Here is a 13,366-nt window from a genome sequence, read left to right as displayed (position 1 = left end):
AAGGGTAAATTTGGAATTATGTAATTATTATTTTTTAAAAGAGACACTTATGTGAAAAACAAGTACTTATGTGGAGAACAAGTACTCATATGGAAAAGAGAATTTTATTTGGACTTAAATGTCCAACCTTTGTTAATGAGGTACTTATATGGCTGAATTTGGATTCCAAGCTCGATGTTGTTTGCGAGTGAGATAGAATTCTCATCCTAAATTTGGTGAAACCCAAACGACCATAAAGTGGGAATGAAGTAAAAACTACCATCTTGACTTTATGTCTTGGATAATGCTTGAGATCCCCAAAAAGTGACCCCCAAAAGTCTCCTATTTAATGTAGAGGGTTGGATGTGAAATGGGCCCTACATGTGTGCTTTTAATCAATAACTATTTTAATGTCACATAGATTTGTGGGACTTTTGGGGTCTCTAGCATTGTCCGTAGCACACAACTCGAGTGGACAGGACCACAAGCTTCTATAGTATCAAGTTTGGTGGTGCTGGTTGAACTATTGAATGATATGGGGTTAAGTCTCTTGTCCCACATCGCCGAATGGAAGATGTAAAGTGTAGAATATAATAGATCAAACTTCATAACTAATAACAAACACTTTTTATGGGCTCAAACTAGTATTGTAAAACCCCAAACTTTCTGTAGGGATACAATTGAACTCAAATAAAAGTTTAGTGGTGAAAGAATGAATTAAATAAATTTAAAGGGTAAAGCTGGAATACTAACAAATACCTAAATCTGGTATACGGTGTATAAATATACGTTTCTTGTCTTTTGTCTTTCTACAAAACCAAAACACAAATACTTAGTAGATAGCGGCGTAGCAGCCACCAAGTTTAACTTGGAACAAGCCCCGATGGATGACACCCTATTCACAGACACCAGATCGGTAAGCCTTAACCTATCTGTGTCCCAGTAGGGGTATAGCGCAGCACAACACCACTAAGACATCCCACCTTAATGAACAATATTCGAATATACCAACCGATACAAAGGTAGAATTATCAACAAGCAATAACCAAAGGCATAACAGAAGTAAGGTAGCAAGTAGAGAAGAGGAGCACACGAGATTTATGTGATTTGACTATACCAAGCCTATGTCTACGGAGTTGCTAGAGTATTTCATTAGATGGTGAATACCAAACCTCTTGAACAACCTCTAAGTTACACTTCGTGTTTGTTTCTATCGCACAAAAATGAAGCATTACATTCTTTTGAAAATCGGATCAAGAAATTACAAAATGAATATAATTTTGAATGGAGTGAAAATTAGGAGTGATCATGGTAGTGAGTTTGCCAACCATGATTTTCATGTGTTTTGTGACTCACTTGGCATCACACACAATTTTAGTGCTTCTAGGACACCTCAACAAAATGGAGTTGTAGAAAGGAAGAATAGGACACTTCAAGAACTAAAAAGAACCATGTTGATTGAATATGACTTGTCAAAGTTATTTTGGGAGGAATCAATTAACAATGCATGTTATGTATGATAAATTTTTAAATACGACCCCCTATGAACTTTTGCATGATAAGGAACCTAAAATAAATTATTTTAGAGTGTTTGGTTATAAATATTTCATATTGAACACCGAAGATAATCTTGATAAATTTGATGCAAAAAGTGATGTAGGCATCTATCTTGTCTATTCCACACATTGTAGAGTATATAGAGTATCTAATTCAAGAACTAGATGAGTAGAAGACAAAGTGGATGTAAAATTCAATGATATAACCTTGATTGATTCAAATATGCATGAGAAAGATGAAGAAATAAGTTTGGAAGGGCTTGAACCAACAAATAAAATTATGAGGATGTTGCCCTAAAGATGTCTCAAGTAGAAAAAGTCTTGGAGCAATTAGATCTATCTCAAGAAAAAGCTAATCCAATTGGTGAAGGTGAAATGCGACCCTTAAATGAAGATCATGAAGATCTGGGTGCTTCCAATTCAACAAATTGATAACAGATTAGAGACGAGCACAAACATTCCAAGGATTTGATCATTAAAGATATAAATCTAGGGGTGCAAACTAGAGCCAAGAAAGGATCCCTACGGTCAAATTCTGTAAATCCTTTTAATAGTTTCAATGGATGGGAAGAGTGTATTTTTGAATTGTGTAATTAGTGAAGAAGTGTATATGGAACAACCCCTGGTTTTGAAAACTCAAAATATCCTAAGCACGTTTACATGTTGCATAAGGTTGTGTATGGGTTGAAACAAGCCCCTAGTACTTAGTTTGAAAGGTTGAAAATGGATTTTCATTTGATTCAATAGAAAACACTTTATTTGTGAAAACAAAGGCGACTGATTTGTTGATTTTACAAATCTATGTGGATGATATTTTTTTAGTGCTACTTTAGAGTCGGTGTGATGAATTTGCTAGATGTATGCATTGTGAATTTGAAATGAATATGATGGGTGAATTAATAGATTTTCTAAGATTGCAAGTTACACAAACACCTCATGACATTCATATTAGTCAAGCTAAGAACACTTGTGATTTGCTTAAAAGATTTGCAATGGATTTATCGAAAGGTTGTTCCACACCTATAGCTGTGGGAACCAAATAAGAATTCAATCTTGATAGCAATGAAGTAGACCAAAAATTATATAGATTAATGATAGGATCAATTCTTTATTTGACAACATCTAGACTTGATATTACGTGTAGTGTTTGCGTGTGAGCAAGGTTCCAATCGAATCCTAAGCAAACACAATTAATGGCTATGAAGAGAATACTTAGGTACTTGAAAGACACTTCATCTTTAGGCATTTGGTATGATAGAAAATCATCATTTGATCTACATTCATATAATGGTGATGATTATGGAGGTTGTAGATTAGATAGAAAAAGTACAAGTGGCACAAGTCAATTCCTATGAAAGATGCTCATCTTTTGATTCTCCAAGAAGCAAACAAGTATTGTCTTGAGCACCACCGAATCTGAGTATATGACTATTGGTAGTTGTTGTGCCCAACTTCTATAGATCAAGCAACAAATGCTTGACTTTAATCTATATTTTGATCATATTCCAATTCATTGTGACAATATAAGTGTCATTCATCTCACTAAGAATTTAGTGCATCATGGAAAGGCAAAACATGTAGACATTAGGCACCACTTTATAAGAAATCATGTGCAAAAGGGTAACATTATTCTTGAACATGTTGAAAGTGAACTAAATGTAGCTGATTTGTTTACTAAACCCTTGCCTACGGATAAATTTTTTACCCTTTGGGACTACTAGGAATGATAGAAACATGACTTGAATATGATTTTAGGGTTCTACCTGATAAATGTATAAAAGTCTATATATAAACAGTGTTATAGGTAGATATATACATATATAAGTCTATATATATAGTTGTATATATATGTGTGTGTGGTACGAAAGTCAAAGTAATAGTTATATATATAGATATATATATGTATGTGCGTATATATATATGCAAAAGTCCAACGTAATAGTTATACGTATAGATATATATGTATATGTATATAAGTGTCTGACATTAATAAATGCTCTTTGTATTGATATTTCATGTATGCAGCCCAACATTCCTCTAAAGTCTTCAAAATACGGCATTCGTGAAGCTTATCAGTAACTTTTCACTTCTATAAAAGGATCAGACACTGAGACAAAAAGGGAGGAGTCTCTCTGGAGAAAGCAAAGAGCAAGAGAAGAAAAAATATCAGAGAGTGAGCTAGAATCATAGAGAGAGTTCTGGAGTTTTATTTTCTCTTTTACAGCAATTCTATCACATATTCTTTCTAGAATTTTGTGAGATAAATTGCTGGTTGTGTAACCTAGTATGAGGAACTAATCCTCTTATTAGGGTGATGATGGATCCACTCTATTATGTTTAAATAAATTTGGTTTAATTAATTGTTAGTTTATTTATGCTATGTCAAGTGTTAATTAGCTATTCTTTATTGATAATTAAATCATGACGCTTAGCTATCATCTAGGGTTGATTACTATGATGCAACTTGAGACATATGCCCATGTCCAATTTGAGACCAGCTTCTTACAGTTGACACCGGAGTTACTTAGACATAAATGTCATATGCTAGGATCTCTGTGATCGCTACATAAGTTACCATAGGTCCTAATGCATTTTTTTATTGTCCTAGCCAATCCATATGCCCATGGATGGTTGCAGTTGAGAATAGACGTGGTAAGTCAGATGCCCATGACTATTACATAAATTAGGGGACTTGATCTTTGACATGCATGAATGAAATGAGAATTATTGGCTAAATAATTTAAATACAATAGAGTTGGTGAAATCGGATCCCTAGTGTTTGTCTAGTTGTGTTAATCTTTATTCATTTTGTTTCTACTGATAATTACGAAGAGTTGGAATTGCATATATTTAATATTCAGTCCTTGTGGGTACGACACTCGTATTTAGCACTTCTATACTACAATTGATTCGTGCACTTGCGAGTATAATTTGGGTTTGAAATCGCTATATTTTTAGTAGGTCTTAAATTTCATATCACTACCAAATCTGAAATTTTCCAAACTCTAATTTCGAAGGAAAATAGACAACGAAACATAAGAATGGTAGAACCAATTGTGAAATAATGTTTTTGAAAACAACTTGGTATTCTGCCACATTCTTGGAACATATCTCCATCAATGTGAAGGAGAAAGGCATGACTTCATTTTGAAGGGTAACAAAAACTACCCCAGCTCCTGCACCATATTTTCGTGCAGCACCATCAAAGAACAATCTCCATGATGGTATTACATCAGTGAAAAATACTTCTTCATCTGAAAACTCTTCTGGAAGCTCTCACTCTGCTAGAATCGGATGGTCCACTAGGAAATCCATTAAAGCTTGTCCCTTTATAGCCTTTTGAGGTACAAAAGCACTATCAAATTCCGATAGAAGAAGTGTCCACTTTGCTAATCTTCCGGATAAGACTGGTCTTGACATGATGAATTTAAGTGAATCCACCTTTGAGATCAAATGAATAACATGTGCAAGCATATAATGTCTTAGCTTCTTTGTTGCGAAGACTAATGCTAGGCACAATTTTTCAATTGACGAATAATTTAGCTCCGCACCTACCAACGTACGACTCACGTAGTATGATGCGCTTTTTTCCCCTCATCATCCACTTGTCCAAGAAGTGCTCCTAATGATCGCTCTTGGCCAACAATGTATAGGATTAATGGCTTGCTTGGAATTGGTGCCTTTAGTACATGCAGATGTAGGAGGTACTCCTTGATACTATTAAAGGCATTCCGACAAATATCGTCCCATTTAAAAGAAGTCTCTTTTTTCATCAACTTATTGAATGGGTGGCATCGTCCAGCAAGGTTTGAAATAAACCTTCTAATGTATGCGAACTTCCCTTGCAAGCTTTTTATCTAGTGTAAGTTAGTCGGTTTTGACATTTTTAAAATGGCGTCGATTTTTGTTCGATCGATTTCAATACCTCGATGTCTTACGATAAAGCCAAGAAATTTTTTGGAAGTGACACCAAAGGCGCACTTGAGAGGATTCATCTTTAATTGAAATCGACCAAGTCTTTCAAAGATAACCCATAAATCATCTAAATGATCTTTTGGGTTTTTGGTCTTTACGACAAAGTCATCCACATAGCATTCCATCTTTTTATGCAACATATCATGAAAGATTTCTGCATGGCACTTTAATATGTGGCTCCGACATTCTTCTATCCGAAAGGCATAACTATGTAACAATATATTCCTTTTGGAGTACGGAATGCGGTGAATTCCTCATCCTTTGGGTTCATCCGAATTTGGTTGTATCTAGATGAGCCATCCATGAAGGATAACACTTCGTGTCCAATAGTTGCATCCACCATTAGCTCCGTGATGGGCAATGGAAAATCATCCTTTGGACGTGCTTTATTTAAATCTCGAAAGTCAACACAGACGCATAGTTGTCCATTTTTCTTCATCACTGGGACAATAATTGCAATCCATGTCGAGTATTTAACTTCTCGAATGAAGTCAGCTTCAATAAGTTTATTGACTTCATTCTCAATTTTCGGAACTAATTCCGGTTGGAATCGTCTTTGAGCTTGTTTTATGAGACGTACTCCATGTTTGATAGACAAATGATGGACATAAATCTTTGGATCTAGTCCTGGCATTTCTTTGTAAGTCCATGCAAACATATCCATATATTCTTGCAAAAGTTGGATGTATTTTGTTTCTTCTTCTGGACTTAGAAGTGCGCTTATAAATGTTGGCCTTGGACCAGCTTCAGTTCCTAGATTGATCTCCTTGAGATCATCAACCGTAGCTTGCCCCCCCTTTTCAAAGGTAGATGGTGTCGATATGGGTTCTTCATTAGAAGATGATTCGGAATTGAATTCTGTCGCAATCGGGGTCACGACGCGGACGGGCGATGAAAGGATGAAAAATGTTTAGAGTCGCCACCAATTGATTTAACTGCAATTGGACACTAAAAAATGTGGTCTACGAACCAGAAAATGGGTAAGGGGGTCTATTAAGTGTGGGGAAGGTGTTAGGCACCCCACAACTCCCTAAAAGGTTACCTAGATTGATCTATGTGCTTTTTCTTGAAAAAGTTGTTTGTCCAATATAAATGATATTTTGATTTGAAAAAATAACATAATTAAAGCATAGGCAGGAGCTGAATGTCATCAAGTCCTCCTCCTAATTAACTTCAATTTAGTTACCATTATGTTTTCGAGTACAAATGATACCTTAATTTGAAGAGATAACATAATTAAAGCCTAGGCAGGAGCTGAATGTCATCAAGTCCTCCTCCTAATGAACTTTAATTTAGGTATCTAGTAAATTAAATTACCATTTACATTTGTTTAAATAAGGATAACACAATTAAAGTCTAGGTAGGAGCTGAATGTCATCAAGTCCTCATCCTAATTGACTTTAATGTAGTATCCATTAATTTGTTTTTGTGAAAAGTTGGTAAAGACGTGGTTGTTGAATTGACGGATTTGAAAAAAATGATCTATGCATACAATTCTAATCTACATTCTAAACATGCATCCTAAACTAATAACCCCTAACATGCATACTAATCAATTTAAATATGCATAAATATAAATTACACTACTCTACACTATTTTCATTATTTTTCCACTATCCTATTACAAGGCTTACATTTACAAGGATATACATGCCAAATAAAAATAAGACAAAAAATATATACAAATAATAAAATATAAAGGTAAAAATACAAATATAAATATGGCCTATGGAGCCCATTAATTGCTCAAACCCGGTCCAATCTCCAAATGAACTCTCCGACCCCAAACAAAGTCAAGTCCGGCCCAAGTAGAGTCAAGCCTAATCCAAACCAAACAAATCAAACACAAAAATAATGGGGTCAAATATATATAACCACCTATACAAATATGCAAAATGGTATATATTCATATACAAACACATATACAATATACACACACACTGTATATAAATACACGCACACCACATATATGTACATATATATATATATAAACACATAACGTATACATACACACACACTCTGCACACATATATACACACACAAACACAAATCTCAGATTACACATGGTATAGCATTTCAAATCAGATTTGAATCATCAAAGTTCATAGTCGGACGGAAACATACTGGCCTCATTATAACATATCAAATCCAAACATCACCGTAGTAAACAAGCAGGTCAACATCCAATATCATCAGCAGGAAGCAAAGAAACATGAATCATGCTTCATTCAACTCAAACAGGTACCACACATCACATATATCAGAACATAATCTAAAACACAATTGACCATATTCTAAGAACCCGAGTAAATGCATGTGGAACCTTAGATATTCAACCTCAACAAAACCGACTATGCAAATCATATTTAATATACCATGGAATTAAGTAACAAACACAGGCACAGAGGAACCCTAAGCTAGAAATAGAACCAGAGGCATAGAAACAAAGGAAGACAAGAGTATGTACAAGCTTTTACCTTCTCAGATTAATGAAGGCAGAGAAACCCAAGCTAAAGAAGACGAAATCCCCTTCATCTCCTCTCTTTTTCTCTGTTCCTTTCCCGGTTCTTTTTCTTTTTTTCTTCCTCCTCTTTTCTCTCTTGTTCAGCTCTTTGTGCCGCCTCTTCTCCTTGTTTTTTTGTTGTGCCCCCTCTTTTGTGCAGCCGATCTCCTCTCTTTTTCTTTCACCTTCCTTTTCCTTTGTGTGTTGTCGGCTGCCCTCCTCTCTCTCTCTGTTTTTCTTTCTTTCTTTCTCTTGCGGCCGCCTTAGTCTCTCCTCTTTTTTTCTCTCACCCCACCTTTCTTTCTCTCCTTTTTTTTCTCTCACGAAAGACCCCTTTCTTCCTCTCTTTCTTTTGTTATGCCGCTCCCTCTCCTATTGTTGGCTTTTTTTTACAAAAATCTCTCACTTATCTTTATATAATGACCACATAAAACCCTACTTTCTCTTTTTACCAAAATGTCCCCACAAACCCTACTTCTTCTCTCCTTAAAAATACTAAGAAACTAATATTTTGGTATTTTCCAATGTTTTTTTGCAAAACCCTAAAAAGGTGTCACCTTTCCTTTTTTAAGGTTTTATTTCTTATTTATTTAATTTTCCTATTTTTTAGATATTTTCTAGGGTTTAGTTATATTGGGTTTGGGTTGGAATTTTTATGGGCTTATGGTCCAAGAAATAGGCTTTAGGATTTTTTGCATGCTTGTGGGTCCAAGAAACAGGTTTTGAATTTTTTGTGAGCTTACGGGCTCCAGAACGGGCTTTTGAATTATTATTATTATTGTATTTTTTAATTTTTCTATTTTTTCTATTTTTTTTTTGGGCCGGACGAAAACCGGGTACTACAAATTCCTTTTCAGTCACTTCCTCAATTGTGACGTGGTTGATAGAAACAATCACCTTGTTTTTACCTTTATCTTTAGCTAGAGCATTACATCTATGACGTCTTTGTCTCCTTCGTTTCTTTGGATCATCTTTCTGGACTTTGAGCCCAAGCCTAGAAAATATAGAGACTTTTGTACAGACTCCATTTGGTTTGATGTTGATGGATTATCACCCATCCGTTCAAATACTGAAATTCAAGTATTTTGCTCTTGTATTTGGCTCTGAGTAAGGGGCTCTACGGGCTTGTCATTATTATACTCAAAAATCTGTATCATGATTGGATAGGTCGATGCTTTCTTTGCTCTAATTCGGATAGGGTTTGAGTCGCGAGACTCATGTCACAATCTGTGTTTTGGATGCGGAATAGATATTCCTTTTTTATTTATCATCGGAGTTTTTCCACTAGAAAGAACGGAATCAAGGTCACCAAGTTTGCGAGGCTTCCCTTTTCCGTATCCGGCGTTCTCCATGAGCTTCTTTACACGCGGATCAAACCATCCATTTGAATGGTCTCCCAAAGCTTTAGGAAGCTCATCTTCCTTGAAATTTTCTTGTGTAGAATTAAAGTTCACAACTTTCCCAATAGAAGGAATCAGAAGGATTAGGTCTTCCTTGAGAATGTCAATATCACTCTTAGACAACTCAATTTTTGATGATTCCTTTACAAAGGTTCTTGATAAGATGTTCTCAATATTCTTCTCTTGCGAATGGTTTTGATTTGGCTACAATGCATTTTTCCTGACCATCTCGACTGTACTTGAAACATTGGTGTCATGTTGAGGGAATTGCTCCATTCTCATGTAACCAGACACGTCCCAAAAGTAATTCATAGGATGTCTTGGAGTCAATTACATGAAATAAAGTTGATGATATCAAGTCATTCATCTCAATCTTTAACCGGACTGTGCCAATGGCATGTTATCCTTCTTGATTGAAACCTTGGATTGTAATTTTTCTTTTAGAAAGCTCATTCATTGAGATTCCAAGCTTTCTCATTGTATGAGTCGGCATAATATTTACAATGGATCCACGGTCAACGAGGATTCGAGATACTTTGTGTTCTCGAATAAGTCCACTAACATAAAGTGGCCTGTTATGAAGTCATGTCCCAAGCTTTAAGTCATCGTCCGTAAAAGTAATTGTTGCCATACAATCAACAGGACTAACTTTTCTTATTTGGGAAAATATTTTCCCTTTGTATTCTTCCGGATTGAGCAATGTTTGAACTAGAGCCAAACGAGTATCTGTTGGGAGTTCAAGGACTTCTAAGATGTTCATGTTAGAGGGAATTTCTTGGAGTGAAGTAACAACTTCTTTCTTCTCAATGTTTGAGGCTTCCCTCTTAGAACCATCTCTTTCTTCATATGACTCTTTAGAGTCTATTGCATTGATGACATATGATGTCATATGTTCATCTAGAAAGTAATCTTTCGGAAAATATTCCTTAAGAGTTACTTCTTTTCAGGGAGTTGAATGAGTGCTTTCAGTCTCAACATCAACATGTGTCTTTCTTCGACTTTTTCTTAATCGATTCTTAGGTTGAGATTTCTTATTTTCTCTCCTTCCAAACTCTTTATTCGGAATAGGTATTGGACTTGGAACAGACCGGATTGGTGATGGGCATTGTCTTTTACTTTTCACCTCTATCCAACCTTCATCTTCACTTTCAGATGATGAATCATACATTTCTAGTGACGAATCTCACACATCCAGATCATCCATCATAATTTTATATAACGTTGGCCTATTTGGAGCTTGTGGTCTCAACATTTCGGGATATGCATAGACAGTGGTGGCTTCTCCATTTACAATAAACTGGACTCTTACAGCTCCTTTAATAAGCTCAACAGTCAGTTCTATATTTGATGATTCCTCGTTAGTTAGGGACGAGGGCATCGTTTGAGCTTCCATTGATATTGGAATGGGATCAAATGACCCAAAAGTCACCATTCCACAATTAACTTCAGCATTGTCAGTAAGATCGAGATCGATCTTGTTTTCCCTATTCAACTGCATGATGATGTTCTTTAAGATAAAACATTTCTCAATCGGATGACTAATGATCCGATGATACTTGCAGTACTTAGGATTATCATTTTGGCCAATTTCTTCCTACCGCTTCGAAGTGGGAAGCTCTATGAGCTTTTGTTCAAATAATTGGTCTAGAATTCCAGACACGTCAGAATCCGCAAATGGGTATTCCTTCTCTTGCATTTGTTTCAAGGTTGGTCACTCCTTGATTTGAGTTTGATCCTTACGAGTCTTGGACTCAAATTTAGATTTCTGTGTAGAAATCTTAACTGGGTTGGTAGTAACAACCATGGATTTTTTAGTCTGTGAAGGCTTTGAATCCTTCTTCACCTCTTTCTTTAATTCTCTTTTTTCACGAGGGTCACTTGGCAAATAGCTTCCATGTCTTGTTATTTGGATTTCCAAGTCATGGGCTCAGGTTGCAAGTTCCTCGAAGGAATGAGGAAAATTAGCTTGAAGATTGTATAGTAAACCCTCTCAATGCATTCCTTGAACACATAGATCGATAGAGGAACTTTCGCTTATACGTTCCATGCAATTTAGGACAAGGTTCCTCCAGCGTTCAATATACTCGACGGCAACTTTTTCCTTATTCTGCCTCATTCTTACAAGTTCCAGGAGGCCAACTATCCGTCGGGTGCTATAAAAGTGAGTTAGAAACTCGCGCTCAAGTTGATCCCAACCTTCAATGAAGCCAGCTGAAAGGTCAGTATACCATTCAAATGCGGCTCCTTTGAGGGAGCACACGAATTGTTTCACCATGGAATCACCAAATGTACCCGCATTATTGCAAGTTTCAATGAAATGAGCAACATGTTGCTTTGGGTTGCCCTTCCCATCAAATTGTTGGAACTTAGGGGGTTGATAACCCCATGGCATGTGGACTTCATCAATCCGGCAACTATATGGTTTTGCGTACACTAGAGATGATTGTGGGGCTCCACCATATTGAGCTCGGATGGTGTCAACAATCATGTTTTGGAGTTGATTAACAGAGAGTGAAGCAACAGATAAGTTGGTGGAATCGCGAAGAGCATTTTGTGCTATCATGCGATCTTGCTCTTCTTGCTTTTTTTGAGCTTTAAGAGAATTTGAACTTTTTGGAGCTTTTCCTTCTCGTGAAACAAAGGTTTCATGGCTCGGTTCCGTGATTGGTCTTAGAGAATCCAATCGGTTTATGAGTGCAGCAATTTGTTTGTCCTTCTCTTCTAAGGACTTTGTCAATTGATCAATGGTGACATTCATTTGTTTCACCTGATCTTCGGAACTTGTTGCGTCGGTCATCATAACCGGTATAGGAATCTCTGATTCTGACATTAGATGTAATTATCCCACTTCCGTGATGTGGATTCCTCATATGAGGGGTTGGAATATACATATTTCGTTTCTTTTGACTTGGGAGATTTGGATTCGGATTCAGGCTTCGAAGGAGAGGTGTAATCACCCCACTTTCGTGATGCCAACTTCACGGAATGAGATTTGGACTCTTATTCATCACCCAAGGAGCTAGAATACACATATTCCGCCTCTTTTGTTTCAGCTTTGATTTGAAGGGACTTAGAATCGGGTTCATCACCCGAGGAGCTGGAATATACATATTCCGCCTCTTTTGATTTATGGGATTTGGATTTAGATTTACTCAAGGGGACTTCTTTTGACACTTTTTTGAGAATTTCTTAAGAGGAGAAATCAATTGTGATTCTCCGGCTTTAACTCGCGTACGAGTTGCATGAGAGACGCATCAGTGACATCAATCTCCTTCGAAGGAATCATTGATTCCATAGTTTTGACTTAGACTGAATTTAATAAATTCAACTGAAAGATGAGAGGAGAAGAGTGTCTCACCGAGCGTGTTAGAAATTTATACACAATAAATTTCTCGTGTAAACTAAATATACTTAAAACCTGGTACAAATTACAAATATGTAAATCAAAGTGGACTTGATCTCTTCTCTTGATGTATTCCACCCGAATATGAAATCCTCTTATTTTTAATTGAACACTTCAAAGAATCTGTAATAAACTCCAGTTGGATTTAAATGCTGGACTTAAATTTGGGACTTGAAGAACTTTGACTTTTCACTTCTGGTACTTGACTTGGACTTGAGACTTGAAGGAATTCTAAGAATTTTGGATTTAGAAAACTTGAACCTGAAGGAAATTTGAGAGAGTTTTTAGATAATTTATCCCCTCCCTCTCCCCCTTTTTTTCCCCCAAATGAGCTTAGTATTTATAGACAAATGGAGAAGTGAAATTTACTTGATGTACCATCGGCCTTAACCCTTAACATTAAGGGTATTGTAGTGAAATCACTTAATCAAAGATTATCTCTTTGATTTTATTTTTATTTTATTTGAATTTATCTTAGATTTTATCCATTTAACTAACTTAATTTGATTTGAGCTTCATAAATTATTTTAATTTAGAGCCCATTTAAAGC

This window comes from Tripterygium wilfordii, chromosome 4 (assembly GCF_013401445.1).
Source record: "Tripterygium wilfordii isolate XIE 37 chromosome 4, ASM1340144v1, whole genome shotgun sequence".
NCBI lineage: Eukaryota > Viridiplantae > Streptophyta > Magnoliopsida > Celastrales > Celastraceae > Tripterygium > Tripterygium wilfordii.
Note: the sequence above shows the minus strand (reverse complement) of the source record.